General features: G+C 32.7%; 1 pseudogene; it reads right to left on the bottom strand.

The window, feature by feature from the left end:
* Positions 1 to 11163: 11163 nt before the first annotated feature.
* On the bottom strand, positions 11164 to 12609 carry LOC120116500 (annotated as a pseudogene).
* Positions 12610 to 14407: the final 1798 nt, after the last annotated feature.

Raw genomic sequence — 14407 nt, 5'->3', positions numbered from 1 at the left:
TCAATATTGTACACGACTGGTCCGATTAACAACGATATTTCCATTTTCCCAAGCACCTCTTTTTGAGTACCATCAAAAGCTCGCACTACATTCTGATAACTCTTCATGTGTGATTTATCCACAGGCATTCTTTGAAGTGTGACTAGAGGCATCAAGTTAAGAGCGGATCCATTGTCAATCAATACTCCTGGCAAAACATGACCATGACAATGTGTAGTGATATTCAAAGCTTTTACTGACCCCATTCCGCCTTCAGGTATTTCATCATCCGTGAACGTTATGTAATTGTCAGCGGCTATATGTCCCACAATTCTGTCAAGTTTATTGAGGGATATATCTTCAGGGATAAAGGTTTGATTAAGCATTCTCATCAAAGCATTTCTGTGTGCTTCTGAATTCATCAATAGATCAAGAATAGAAATTCTCGCTTGTTGTTTGTGTAGTTGTTCAACTACACTATACTCACTATGTTTCAGGAATTTCAAAAATTCTTGCGCTTATTTTTCTGTTACAGGTTCATTGAATGCTGGAGAGGATTCATCATCAAATACTTTTTGGGGTATTACCATGGCTTTTCCTTTTGCTTTCACCTGTTCTGATGCATTGGATGTTTCGGGAGAGTAACATCTTCCACTTCTTGTAAAGAATCCGACTTCACTCACTGCTTCAGACGTCGAACCCAGACTCTGTATTTTCTCTTCTGTTTTTTTTCTAGAGAAACAGATCCTCCTACCATTGAAACATTGGTAGTATAATTCCAAGGTACCCTGCGGGTATCCTTGTATGGAAATGGTAAAGGAGTGGTGATAACTACTTTCGGCTTTGTTGGTGCAGGAATCACCGTAGATGATTTCACATTAATGATCACAGGATCACTTGTTCTCTGACTAGGTTTAAAATCTTCTGATGAGCAAACATCATCTTCTTTTTTCCCTGGTTCTTTTTCAAAGAATTCTATCTCTTTGCTATTCATCAATTTTTACAACAAATCCCTAAACTCAGGACATATTTAAATTTCATGCCTCTTCTCTTGATGATATTCACAATAATTCTTGCCTTCATTATGCTTTGGCCTGAATTGTTGTGGAATTATACATGCTAAAGAGAGTTGTTGAAATATCCAAACAAAAGGAGACTTAATTTCAGAAATGTCAGTTTTTGCTTTCTTTCTGTTCTCTTCCTGAATTGCATTCATGTTTTTATCTCCATGATTTGGCAATGGATGATCTGATGTAGATGGTGAATTGAATTCCAACTTTCCAGTGTTGATCAAATTTTGAACCACCCTTTTGAATGCCAAACAGTTTTCAATAGAATGACCCGTAATTCCTTCATGGTAAACACAGTGTGCCTTTACATCATACCATGGAGGGAATGGTGGTTGCATGGGAACCAAAGGATAGGGTCGTATGACATCTGCTTTTAACAGCGAATCATAGATCTCTGTATATGGTATTGGTAAAGGTGTAAAAGAAAACCTTTTATTTTCCTTTCGAGATCCTCTGGACTCTGCTCGATTAGTGTTTGTTTCTTCTTTCTTAACCCTTGGCTGGGTTATTGTAACACTTTTTGATGAATCCTTATTGTAAGAGTTTGCATTGTTGACTTCATTCTCTTTTTTACGGTACATAGGTCTTTTGGAACTAGACCCCTCATTTGATTCAATTTTATCACTTTTCAAGACATTTTCAATAAGTTCTCCAGAAATGACCAAATCTGCAAAATTTCTGGTTGCATTCCCCATTAGATGATTTAAATAAGGAGCTTTCAATGTATGGACAAATATTACTGTGGCCTCTTTTTCTGATAGAGGTGGTTGAACTTGGGCTGCTGTGTCACGCCATCTCTGAGTATATTGTCTGAACGTTTCGTTATTCTTTTTCTCCAAATTTTAGAGAGTCCATCTATCAGGGACCATGTCTGTTACGTGGCGGTATTGCTCTAGGAATGCTTTAGCCAAATCTTTCCAGGATATAATGTTGGCTTTGGTCAATTGAGTATACCATTTTAAGGCTGGTCCTATCAAACTATCTTGAAAGCAGTGAATTAACAATTTCTCGTCTTTCACATATCCTGCCATTCTGCGACAAAACATAGTAATGTGGGATGAAGGGCATGTGGTACCGTCATATCTATCAAATTCGGGAACTTTGAACTTGATGGGGAGAATTAGGTCTGGAACCAAACTCAACTCACTAGCGTCAAACCCATAGAATGATTAAGTTATTTCTACGGATTTCATTCGTTCTTCTAATCTCTTGATCTGTCTGGTCAATTCTTCATTTACTTTTTCTTTTTCATTCAGCTCATTCAAATCTGGGATTAAATGCTCAGTATTAAAATCCCCTATTTTTACATCTGATATAAGTGTATTTTTGCTTGAAGATGCAGGATCCACTTATCGATTTTCATGTGGTTTGGCTTCTTGAAATGCTGATGTGCGGGTATTGATTTGTATAGGTGTAGTACCAGAGTGATAAATTGGTTCTGGTGGGAAACCTAGAGGATACATAGGTTCTTGGTCGAAAGATACAGGATTTTCATGCATTTTTCCAATGATAGCCTTCCTTTTAAACATGTCTTCTATTTTCTGCATCATGCTGTCTTGTGAATTTGCAATATTGGCTTCAATTTTCTCTAGCTTCATTCTCATCTCTGCTTGTTCTTTATTATGTTGTTCCTCAATACGTTGTATCTTATCCTCCATAACTCTCTTAGTAGCTTGTCTAGTACCGTAGTGATGTTGTATTTCTCTTTTGGCCAGAATAACTGCGATTGAAAAATCTTTTGATATTATTATTTTTTTCAAATTTTAATTAATGAATGTTATAAAAATAATGAAAATAATGCAATGAATAATGAATGTATGAAAAATGTATATATGCAAAAAGGTATTGATCCCAAAAAGTTAACTGTCATAGAACAACTTTCATCGGCATACAAAAGTTTCTTTATAATAGTTCATAACTACAGATAAGGTGTAGCTTTCCTATTAAGCTCTATAATTTCTTTCATTAGCCATGACATCTTCTTTCCGAACTTAGAAACTGGATCAATGTGATGCTCAATTATTTTTGCTTCAACAGCTAGTTCCCCAATGTATCTAGCAACTTCACTCATTTGTACCATGGCCTCGAACACCATATTACTTCTTTCTTCACTTCTTTCTACATATAAATCAGTTTATTTTTGCCATTGTTCATTAGTTCCTTCAAGAGTTTGCTCTAACTCAGTGATTCTGACTTGACAATTGTGTAGAGTTTTTTCAAGATCTCTAATGCGTCTTCGTAGTGAAGTACTTTCCTCATTACTTTCTTTGAGATCACTAGGTCTTAGACGAACCTTTTCTTGAAATAATGACTCTTCAAGTTGCAAAATGTAAGCATTAAATTTTGAGTTTTTATTTCTAGACTGATCCAGATCCTCTTCAAGTTTTGTTCGTGCTTCTTGCGTTCTTTGATTAAGCTTCTGGATTTGAACATTCTTGTTTCTGCATCTTTGCATCCAATTGCTAGCCACTTCTTGCTCTACCTCAAGTTTGGTGTTGAAATTCTTTCTTTCCAGTTCCCATTTTTCTTTTTCAATATTGAACTCCTCAATCTTTTGGCCTCTGACTTCAAGTTCAGCAATCAACTGGTTCATTTCAGATTCAAATCCCTTGAACATGATATTTTTCTCACCCTCAAATTTATCAAGAATATCACTCTTTATCTCTTCTAAATCTTTGGCTCGATCCCTTTCTCTTTTCATTTCATTCATGATCTCGCGGTGTTTAGCTTTGTGTTTTATAATTCGCTCTCTTCTGTCAACCTCAAAATCTTCCATTTTTTGCTTTCCTTTCTCAAGGCTTTTGAGTAGACGGCTATTCTTTCATTTCAGATCTTTAACTCGACTTTTCTCGATGTTCAATTCTCTGGTCATTTGTACTGTTGATTGGCTTGGTCCTGATGCTTTCCAGGATTTATATAACTCCTGGTAATTTTTCTTTAATGCTCTAAATTCACCATCAACTTTTTCGTTGTTTTCTCTCAACATTGCACATTGTGATGAATGAAAGTCAATGTCAACACCCAACATAGCTTTATCTCGTCTCATTTGCTCTAATTCTCTCAACCAGCCTTCTCTTTCTGCTTCAAACTCGGCTCTTAGGATTTCAATCTCTGATGGAACCACCTTAATGCGATCTTCCATAGAGATATCCTCATTTTGATCTGGTAGAGGAATATTTTCATTTTTCCTGACGGATCTCCATTCCTCATAATCAGGAGTTAGCATTTCTTTTGCTGCTTTTGCTCGGATACAAAAAGTTATTTTCCAAGCTGTAAAGGCTTCCATGATATTTCTTTTATAATTTTTGCTGTGGAGTGCGAATTCAGATGAATGTAATCCAGCAGTGACATGTACAAATTGACGACCTTCATACTGTCTTATGACCATAAGTGGTGCATATCCAATTCCTCCCCACAATCCGAGCAGCATTATCCAGTTGTAATCACCACATTTGTAAAATAATTCCCTTTGGATTTGCCACGAGGCTCTCCAAACAATGTCATTGCTTTGCAGATTTCGAAAGGCATTAATCCACATATCTTTCTTAATTTCTTTCGGCCATTCTTGCTCCAGAAATTCTTTTAATGGTGAGTAATCCGTATTAAAGCGCCGGTATGAAACCTTTTCTGTCCTCCAGAAATGGCTACGGATCCAAACATATAACAATTGGGTACACCCTGAGAATCGTCCACCTCCTAGCTTTCTACAAGCATTTAACGATCTGAAAGTCTCTGCTAGAATTGCAGAAGCAGGATTAATCTTTTTTGGTAGCTGCTCAAACAAATCTATTACTGCAGCTTCAATATATCCCAATACTTTTGGGAAGATGACCATACCATACATACCCAGAGCAAATAGATTGAATCGTACTTTAGTGTCTGGATGACTCTGAATAAGTTCTTTAATGTTAGACCAAGCAATGCCTTCGTTTTCGCCCTTTTGTTTTGTACGGGATGCCACCCATTCTTCTCGTACTCCGGCAATCTTTGCTAATTTAACTCGAAAGGGTTGAGTTTTAATTGACTTTGAATAAATTCGATTCTCCAAAGCCCCTTCTATATGTAGCAAAGTTGTATACTCTTCAATAGTAGGGACCAAGTCTTCTTTATTGAGAGTGAAGCAATTGTACCCGGGATTCCAGAGTTGAATTAGGGCTCGAAGTAAGTCATCATCAACTTCAACATAGAGCAAATATGAGATGTCTCCGTAAGTCTGATAAAACTGCAACTTTTTGTTTGAGTCCCAACATTCCCAAATGCTTCGCAAATCTTGCATATCATTTCTTTTTAGCGAAACTGGAGCATAACTGGCTAAGTCAGATACATAGTCATCTTGCAGACTGTCCCCCCCTTGTCTTTGTAAGTCCTCAGCCCACTGTCTTACTTCTGAGTTTAGAACTATTTGATTTGAACACTTTTTATCCATGGATGAAGGCTTTCCAATGAGATAATTAACACAAGGATCAATGCCTTTTATCCTGTATGATGCTATGCAAACAGAAGAAATAAAGAACACACAAAAAGAAATGAATTAGTTTACATAATAAAGAAAAAAATAATTTGATAATAATGTCTACCTAAATATCTTTATTTAAATAATTTAAATTCACATGCAATTTAATCAGTAAGAAAATAATTAAATAAATTAAAAGGAAAATTAGAATTCATTTCTCCTGTGTGTACACCTATTTTGGACAAAATTTCAGCATGGCTTCAGATCGGAAGAGTTTCTAGGGTTTATTATATGCAGGGTTTCAGATCTAAGAATAAAGGTACTCGAATTGTCTTTGTTAGTGCCCCCTTGGGCTGTTAACCCTCAATCCTAGTCCATCACAGACTAAAGTGGATTGAGTTCAATTCGAGGGGATACATTTCTCTATGTCTGACACGGAGAATAAATTCTCACGAAGACATAGAGCATATGAACCCCGAAAGTTACTTACTAGGTCTGACACGGAGAATAAATTCTCACGAAGACGTCGCTTTCACTCCCACTTAAAAGGGACAAACTCAATTATAGAGCTTTATATTATGCAATGCAAGTGTTGTGTGTGAGGAGAAATGTTCAAACCTCTGACAGAAAAATAAATAATGAAATAAAATACTTGTAAATAAAATGAAATATTAATAAGAAAATATATAAATACTATAATAAGTATATAAAAAATTTGAAAAGAAAGAATTATAAATTAAATATATGAATTTTTAATTTATAATTAATAGAGACAATTTATAATTGATTTTAAAAGTTTGACCAGTCCCTAGCGGAGTCGCCAAGCTGTCGTAACCGGTTTTCGTCCGGGCACAAATTTTTTTACTTGACAGGAAAAGTGATATGAATAAATGGTATTTAAAATAAAATAATTTGGGAGTCGCCATCGACCTTTTAGGTCAGGTAGGTCGAATACCTAAAAATTATCTTTTAAAAGAGTTTTAAGAAAATATCAGTTAAAAGATGAACTGATCTGCGTTTATAACCAAAAATTAGTTCTTTTTAATAAAAAAGGGATTCGTGGTCGGTTACGTTTAGGGAAGGATTAGCACCCCTACAACGCCCAAAATTGATACTTTATTAATTATAAATTGTCTCTATTATTAGAAATTTAAGAATTCAAAGATATGTAATTTATAATCCTATTATTTCAAAATTATAATTATGAAAAAATATTTATATACGTTTATAAATAAAATATTTATTTATTTAGAAATATCAGAAAAGAACTTCTAGGTGCCTTAAGACAGCTCTTTTCTTTGATATTAATAAATATTAACAATATAATAATTTAAATAAAATTAAATTATAATTTTTATAATATTTAATTTTAAAATACCAGAATAGGACATCCAGTTGTATTAAGACTGCCCTTTTCTTCGATATTGAAAAATAAATAAATATTAAAATATGATAAAAATAATTTATGTAAAAAATATAAATTATTATTTATTATATATATTTATATGACTATATAATAAAAATAATATTTAAAAATGTAAACAAGTAAAATTAAAACATAAATAAAAAATACAATTAGAACTATATATTTAAAAGCAATAAAACTTTATAATAAATGAAAATATTTAAAAATAGTGACTAAATTATAATCTAATAAAATTAAATACCTAATTCATAATTAATTATTTAAAATTATAGGGATTAAACATGCCATTTTCCTTATTTATTAATTTGATGACTAAAATAAAATTATATAAAATTCGAATATCATATTAAAATAAATTAAAAATATATACTCAGGATTAAAATATTATTTATTAAAACTAAAGGACTAAATACGTATTTTATCTAAAAATATTTATAATTACGGTTAAGGGCTAAAATATAAATAAATAAAATTTAGAGACCAAATTAAAAGGATTATAAATTTGATTTAATGACTAAAATGTAAGAATTACAAGTTAAGGGACTGCGGATGGGATTTAACCCTTAGTTAATTACACAAATAGCCCTCCCCGTAACGACGTCGTTCGGGAAGGGCTATTTAAAGCCCGAAACCGGCTGGCCCGAAGGGCCAGCTCTCATTTCTCCTCTTCCCTCTCTCTCTCTTCTTTGAGAGAGTTTAAAACTCTCTCGCTTCTCTCTAAAACAGAGAGAAGCACACCGACCGACAGCCGTTCGCCGGCGTTGACCCCGCCGTCGGTCACCGCCTTCGGTGGCCGAAATTTTTTTTTACACTAAAACGTAGATCGAACCGTCATAATGACGGTTCCGGTGTTCCTTTCTCTTAAATAGCTCCCGATCGGAGCAAATCTAGGAAAGTACCTTTGATTTTCGAAGGTTTTTGGTGACGTTTGGAGAGGTCCGGCGGTCGTGGCTTCCTCGGTAAGCTTCTCTCCTTTCTTTTCTTTTGTTTCTGGTTGCTGTGTTGTGGGTTTGCTCTGCTTTGGGTTTGCTGTTGGTTGCTCCTTCTCTGTTGGTTTTTTGTTTTTTTTGCAGGTTGGGTGATGGCTTTATAGCCATCACCGGCGCTTGTCTCGGACCGGGTAAAAGAGTAGAGTTCGGTGAGTCACCGAACTTCCAGTGGTGACTCACCGTTGAAGACAACGTGTGCAGCTGGAGTGGCTCTTCTGGAAGCCTTCGACAAGACGTGGCAGCGGTGGAGATGGTGGGAGTAGCTGCGGCGGCCGCGTGGCCCTAGGGTATCATACCCTAGGGTTTGCATCTGGAGGAGTGTGGGCCGTTGGATCTCTCAGATCCAACGGCTAAGATTGAGGCGGCGGTTAGAGCTAGGGTTTAGAAACCCTAGCTGAAACCCCAAATGTGTAGGATTTCCTTTTGGGTTTGGGCCGGTTCTGGTTGGTCCTGGGATTTGGGCTTGTAATTATTATTATTATTATTATTTTAATAATAATAATAATATATATAATAATTATAATAATAATTATTATAATTATAATAATTATAATAATAATAATAAATAAAAAATGGGTAAAAAAGTTAGTATCTTCATCCCTCCTTATGAACACACATATGCATGTATGTATGTATCCCTCCTTTGACTCCATCTCCTTCCTACCATCGTCTAGGTTCCTTGGAATGTTTGGTGACGTTAGCCTCTCCCCCCCACCACCCCAGAAAAAAAAAAGAAAAATAAAAAAAGTCATATACATTTGGGTAAACTATATTTTTGGTCACTAAATGAGTTCTATTTTAACCGTTGAACTAAAAAATTTGTCAACTGACTCATAAAACTTTACGTCAATCAAGCTATTTGTCATTAAATTTCAATAAAATTAATGGCTAGGCTCATTTTTAATTAGTAACACATTTATTTCTCATTACTTATATATTATTTAATTTGGTCTTATTTAGTTATAAATATTTCAGTCTATAAGTTGATGATACATGTCACCATCTTATTGAAATATATTTTGACATATATAATTTAATTTTTATTTTTTTAAATAAAATATATTTTAATTACACATGTAGTAATATGTTTATTTACAAATATAAAATTTTAAAATTATTAATTAGGTTAAATACTTAATCCAACTATCATATAAATTTAATTATAAAAGAAAAAATGAAAAAGAACAAATATTTAATTTAATTTAAAAATATAAAAATCTTGTATCAATCACGATTTAATCCAAATATAATTTATCAATCATGAAATAATTACTTAACTTTATTTAGTAATCAACTATTAATTTAGGTTTTAAGTATAATTCATATTTTCCGATATAATCTTGCATAAATTAAAGTTTAACTTAAAATTTTTTCAACTATAGAATAAATTCTTAGTTTAATATAGCCGTTAAGAGTTACCTTTTCTAGAGGAATCGAATTTGATCATTTCAACTTTAATCTATATATTTTCAAAATTTTAATAAGACGATGACACATATCATCATATTGTTAATTGAATTATTTTATATTATTATCTCTATTAAAACCAAGTCATGTTATCCGTTTTTTTATAATAACATATAATTGAATTGACATAAGAATGAAAACTTAATGATAACAATTGTTTGTTAGTTGGAATGACCAAAAGGATTTCGCCTTTTCCCACTTGAAATGTATCTATCATAAGAAGATATTACAGATCCTAAGTTGTTTTATATACATTATGGAGTATGGCCCAAACTGTGTGGAAAGGAAAGCAGTGAACATTACTACAGCTGTCTACAATTAAACAAGCCAAAATGTTTTCTTTGTCGCGCGCATTTGTTACTATATGCTATAAGTAAATTATATTTAGGCTAAACTACAAATTTAGTCACCCGCTTATTTATGTGGTTTTATTTTGGTGATTCAACAAATTTTTAAAAAAAGCATAAATAAAGACAGATGACACATCAGCATAACCGCTAATTTTTCAAAGATGGGTGACCAAAATGGAACAAAAACGTAACATTATGTATGATTTTGAAAAAAATAATTAGGTAACCAAAACAAAACTATGAGAATAGGTGGATGACTAAAAATGTAATTTATCCTCATATTTATCGTATACTAAGATACTTTTGTATTACTTTTTAACCTATTATATATTTCCATCAATTTTAATACTTAATTAATTATTCATTTCATTTCATAATATATTATATTATTTTATAAAATATAAATCCGAAACTCAAATACTACTGGGGCAAAACAATGGGAGGATACAAAATTCGTTATTCGAACTAAGGCATCATTGCTTACGATATTAAATTTAATTGGTATTATTATCAATATACTATATAAAGATATGTATTATCATCGTAAAAAATTATGTTAGAAGTCATTATATTAAAAAATTTAGAAAGTGTGAAATCAAATAATAAATAAAAATACAAAAAAATCCATAAAATATATAAAAATTTAAAATTTTTAGGAGGTGCGATCGCATCTCCAATACCCTAGCCCATCCTTAAATAATTGAATATACAAGTGGAAATAAATTTGAATAATATGAATATTACATTACAATATATTTATAAATTGTTACTTAACATTATTAATAAAAAAAATAATTCAACAAGCAAATATTAAAATAATTATAAATGTATTTAGTTTTGTTGTACCTACGGAGATATCTCCTAGAAGTATCTTTCGAAAATATCATTTTTATCTATTATCCATCCAGAGTCTTGTACTTCTTAGATGAAGATATTATCATGATTAGACCTTTAACAAAATCACTTAATTTGTCTGAGACAAATATAACATTTATGGTCATTATAGGTCTGATACTAATCATCCCATAATAAGAGAATTTGTACTAAAGGAAAAAGGAAAAAGGAAAAAGGAAAAAAGGAAAATAAGATCTGATTTTTCTCTTTCAGGAAAAAAAAACCCCCACTTTTTCAACCTTCACATATATGCTATACCCCCCTCTTCTACGTAGAAAAATATGAAGTTGCTAACTAACGACCCAATCTATTGATTATGATTCTATATTCAAATTAAAAATAAATTAATCATCGGTGATCGACGAAATAAAATTATTATCGTTAACAAGGTTATATATTTATAAATATATTTTTTCAACATTTTTCCCACTGCTAAAATATATATTTTGGTAAATCAAGAAGTAAAATAAAATAAAGTTAATAAGCCAATAACAAAATTAATACTACTATTATTGTTGTATTAGTGTACTCTCAATATTATTCTTCTACCAGACACCAAGAAACACAATCATGGTAACACCAAACGGAGAACCAAAAGAATTCAACCCACCCTTTCAATTCAAAGCCATGTTTTGTCTTTGTTCCGGTACCTAAAACAAAAGAGATGAAACAAAGATCCTCTTGTTGTCTCTCTCGGTTGTAATTTCACTGTCTGAGCTCCAAGTATGCTGCTCAAGCACATTAACAGGCGAGCTAGATCTCGGAATCATATCGAACATCGATCGGTCATCTTCTTCCTCTATCTCTTGAATCGAATCATAGCACTTTAACATGTTTTCCTGCAACCAAATCACAACATCAATGAATTAAAACAAATATTTTCTTTTGAAGTGATGGGAAAAATTAAGAATATCATATTACCTTATTTACATATGAACATCCGGAAATGGCTTTTCTAAAGCAGGGGAATTGCAAGGGAAAGAGTTCATGGGAGACTGAGAGAAGTGCCGATGCTGCAATTATTGAAGGCTTGAACTCTAAAAGCTTTAATGAAGTTTCAGACCTACTAATCTGAGCTTTTAAGATGATTTCAAAAGCTCGACCTTTGAGGGCTTGCGTTGATGGAGAGTCTCTGAGTTCGAACAACGGAATGAAGAATGATACGAAAGAGAAAGGAGTAATGGAGCGCATTCGCCATTCTAAAGCTCCCAAGATTAAGCACTCCATACGTTGTATCGTCTGTGTATCAAATATTAATCTTCCATCGTCCTATATAATTGACTCGGATTACTTGAGTTCTTGTTGACATCAGATTTCGAGTTCAAACTCAAACGACTATTACAAATTATTACCTGAGAGAGAGGAAACTCTGTATCCATCATCTTGGCAGCTAAGGAAATACAGGAGCTCGCAACAAGTCTCACAACCCATGTTTTATTTTGCTGCAACAACATCAACATCTGTAATTAGCTTTGCAGCTTATGAATATTGGTACTACCTGAAGAGCTAAAGAATATTTCACCGGCAATTTTTGTCTGGACAAGAACCGGTCGAGATAATTAATAGCAAGAAATGACAAGAAAGGTCCAAATTCGCCAGAAAACTGAAACAAAAAAACAAAAAGAAGCAAATTCAGTGAATATGCAGAAAACATAACACAATAAGTAGGTAAATCGAGTTACCTGGGAGATTGAAGCGATGGCTTCTCGTCTGATAGAAAACAGTGTGAAGATCTCCAGTTTTGAGAGACTGAATGTAATTGTGAGAGGGCATATGATCAGATTCAAGCAGGAAGAGTGAAGGGTTGAATTGATTGAAGCTGGATAATGGGTTTTCGAGATCGAACTCCATTTATTGATTAAACTATGATTATAGTCAAGCTTAGTGGCGTTGAAGAGAGAGCAACATTGTTATAAGAGAAGTGTAATGATGATAAAACACAAGCACGGCAAAAGAAAGTTTGCTTCTGGTTCTTTCTTTCTTGGAAGATGGAGCTATGGTGCTTGAGCGTGTGGCATATATCTCATATTTAAAGGGTAATTGCTAACCTAAACCTTCATACAATTCATATTTTGATTTTGGGTCTAATTTTCCGAGATGAATAAGATAGGTGACCTACGATTTTTCCTTTTGGATAGTTGACTAACCCTATATTTTAGTCCTCCTAATCCCTTCGAAACTTGATATCATTTTTTTACTACATCTTAGTCGCAAAGCAATCAATTAATGGTGTAGAAATGATATTTGATGCATGCAATTGCCACAATTTTCTATCTAATTTTTTTCACCTAATTAGGCGGTGGAATACTTAATGTGAAAGAGAAGTGTCATTTGTAGAGGATTGTTAGAATGTATATGAGAAAATTAATTTAAAGGTCTAAAATAGAATAGATTGATAAATTGATAAAAAATAATAATTAATTGGAGAAATAACGATAAATTTGATTTAAAAAAAAAAACTTATCTAAGATAAGGGTTCTAACAAGACCTACTTTTGAAACCATATACTGATATACATTTAACAACTTTTGACTCAAACCTTTAGTGCTTGAAACCCACATGGAGCAGATATATATTGATGTCGTCTGCAAATATTGATCACAACTACTACTAGCAATGCAAATATACGTACATGTTATACGTATATGTTTAGTGTCCACATACAACAATTTTATCATTCTAATTATGATTAGAGTCGAGAGAGAAAATATATACCTATATTATCGAAAAAATAAATTAACATTATAAATAATTGTGTTCATATAATATGAACACGAAGTTGTTGAAGCAATTGAAATTTTTTAACCCAAACTTCAGAGAAACTCAACAATTCATACTTAACTTCTAAAGGAATCCGAACAAGCATTAATCAATAGTTAATTAATTAATATTAAGTTTTAGAAAAGTAGCTAATAATCTTATCCTTGTTCTCCTTGTAATTGATACTACACTCCATAGGGTTCCTCTTAATATTAGGTAGGTTAGGATAGTTTGTTTTATTAGTTTTCTTTGGTTACCCAAAAAAAAAAAATGCAATTTGAGTGTGTAAATCCATGGAGGAAGAAGCCAAATAATTTCCTTTTCAAAGTTTCATAACTTCGATATGCCTTTGGACAACGTTCCATTTTCTTGGGGATTGCTTCATCTCCTTTATTCACTGGCAATTGCTATATAAAAATCATTTGAGATATTAACAACTTTGAGATCCTAAGTTTATGTCGCATCTGAATTAGAAAATAAAATTTAATTTTAGTTAAAGAAAATATTGAAAATCAAAATGAGAATTAAATTATGTTTGAGGAATTGAACTATCCTATGAATTTAGTTTAAGAAGTAATCTAACACATTTGCTCATTCTTTTTGAGTCTTTGTTGGGTGTCTTCTTCTTTGTGTAGGATAGGTATGGATTCTCCTTTTCTCTACATTGGTGCAAGAGAAAGCTTAAAGAATCTCATTCCCACACATTGGAAGACCAATACCCTTTTACTTTTCCTCTTTCTCCTCCCTAATATGAACCTCAAATCTTTTAAGCAAGGAGACAAGACAGAGACACAGAAATGCAGTCACATGATGGGTGTATGTTTCACGCCACACGACAATGAAGATAACACCATCATTGTATCCCCTCGCTTTATAATACTCAAATGTACACAAGTCCAAAGCAACCATTCTTTTAAATTTTAATTGTATTGTACCTCCGGTAAATCTCCTCTGTAAGATTGAATTTTGTACATCAAGGCTTTCGAAGAACTTCTCCTATGAGGATAAAGACTCGAGAG

This window comes from Hibiscus syriacus, unplaced genomic scaffold (genome assembly GCF_006381635.1).
Source record: "Hibiscus syriacus cultivar Baekdansim isolate YM2019G1 unplaced genomic scaffold, ASM638163v2 tig00000916_pilon, whole genome shotgun sequence".
NCBI classification, from domain to species: domain Eukaryota; kingdom Viridiplantae; phylum Streptophyta; class Magnoliopsida; order Malvales; family Malvaceae; genus Hibiscus; species Hibiscus syriacus.
The sequence above is the reverse complement of the archived record's forward strand: the minus strand, read 5'-3'. Positions and strand labels throughout refer to the sequence as shown.